At 39.6% G+C, this 1734-nt stretch overlaps 1 pseudogene; it reads right to left on the minus strand.

Moving 5' to 3' along the window:
• Positions 1-670: 670 nt before the first annotated feature.
• LOC115030417 lies at positions 671-771 on the minus strand (annotated as a pseudogene).
• Between the last annotated feature and the right edge of the window lie 963 nt (positions 772-1734).

Here is a 1734-nt window from a genome sequence, read left to right on the forward strand (position 1 = left end):
TATTTCCCCCTGAGTAGTTTCAGTACGCTTGTAAAGTGTCAGTGGACTGTCAATGTGGACCTTACAATTACTAACATGTCTCCCTGTTATTGTGTACTAGACACTGTTCAAGATATGGATTGCCTTCACCCAGCCAAATCGCATGGTTTTCTTTTACATGCTGCTAAGTAGCAATTTCCTAGAGGATAAAACATTCCATCTTGGGAGGAAGCTCTTTAAGACACAAGTTTCTCTCTTTCTCTGTCTCTCTGTCTCTGTCTCTGTCTCTGTCTCTGTCTCTGTCTCTGTCTCTCTCTCTCTCTCTCTCTCTCTCTCTCTCTCTCTCTCTCTCTGTGACTATTTATATTTGTTGACAGTTGATTTCATATATCTGGCCTTTATAATCAGTGCTTCTCAACCACTGACCCCTTTGGGGGGCTTGAATGACCCTTTCACAGGTGTCACCTAAGACCATCAGAAAACAGAGTTATATTCACATTATGATAAATAACAGTAGTAAAATTACATGCAGTAGCAATGAAATACTTTTACAGTTGGGGGTCGCCACAACATGAGGAACTGTATCAAAGGGTCTCAGTGTTAGGAAGGTTGAAAACCCTTGCTTTATAATACATGATGTAACTTCACAATTTGTTACAAATGTGTTTGAAATCTTCAAAAACCTGAGAAGAAAAATATGGAATGGTTCATAAATGTTTGTGTCATCTTTGCATAGGGGCCATGCTAATCTTTTCTGTATTGTTTCTAATCTTATATTTGCTGCTGAAGCAAAGAACTCCACAGGAAGTTGAAAGGAATGTGTAACATTCTGTCTTAATTACTTCTCTACTGCTGTAATAAAACATCATGAGCAATACAACTTATGAAAACAGTGCATATAAATGGTCGTAGAGTCCATGATATGGAGAGACTGCATGTTGACAGGTGGCTGTCATCAGGGCAGAGCTCACATCTTGATACATAAGTAGGCAGAGAAGCGTACTGGGAAATTTGTGAGTGTTTTGAAACATCAAACCTTGTTCCTAGTGACAAATGTCCTCCAACTAGGCCATACCTAATCCTTCCTAAACACTTATGCCAACTGGGGATCAAGTATTCAAACATATGAGTCTCTAAGTGGCTTGACATTCTCATTCAAACTACCACACACTAGTTTTCTGTCAACGTGACATGAGTTTCAATCATCAGAGAAGAAGGAATTTCAATTGAAAAAATATGTTCACAAGACTGACCAGTAGGCAAGTTTATGGATATATTTTCTTAATTAATAATTGAAATAGAAGAGCCTAGGTCATTCTGGATGGTGTCACACAAGGGTAGGTTGTTCTAGATGCAATAAGAAAGCAGACTAAGCATAACATGAAGAGCAAGCCAGTAAGCAGTGTTCCTCCATGGCCCAAGTTTCAGTTCCTTCCTCTGGTTTCCTGTTTGAAACCCTGCCCTTACTTTCCCTCAGGAGGGACTACAACCTTAAAGTGAAAGAAATTCTTTCCTTCCCAAGTTGCTTCTGGTCATGGTACTTAACATGGACATAGAGACCTAACCAGAAAACTCTTGCAGAAAAGCTTTTTAACAATTCAGGAAGTCCATGAAACTGGCCATATCCATCCAATTCTAAAAATAAATGCATAACATTAATGACTTCTGAGAGACAGGTTCAGACCAGCTGAGGACTGCAAGAAGTAGAGACCAATGAGCTGACTAAAAGAAGCAGAGCTCGGCTGCTTGAAAGGG

Source organism: Mus caroli, chromosome 2 (assembly GCF_900094665.2).
Source record: "Mus caroli chromosome 2, CAROLI_EIJ_v1.1, whole genome shotgun sequence".
NCBI classification, from domain to species: Eukaryota; Metazoa; Chordata; class Mammalia; order Rodentia; family Muridae; genus Mus; species Mus caroli.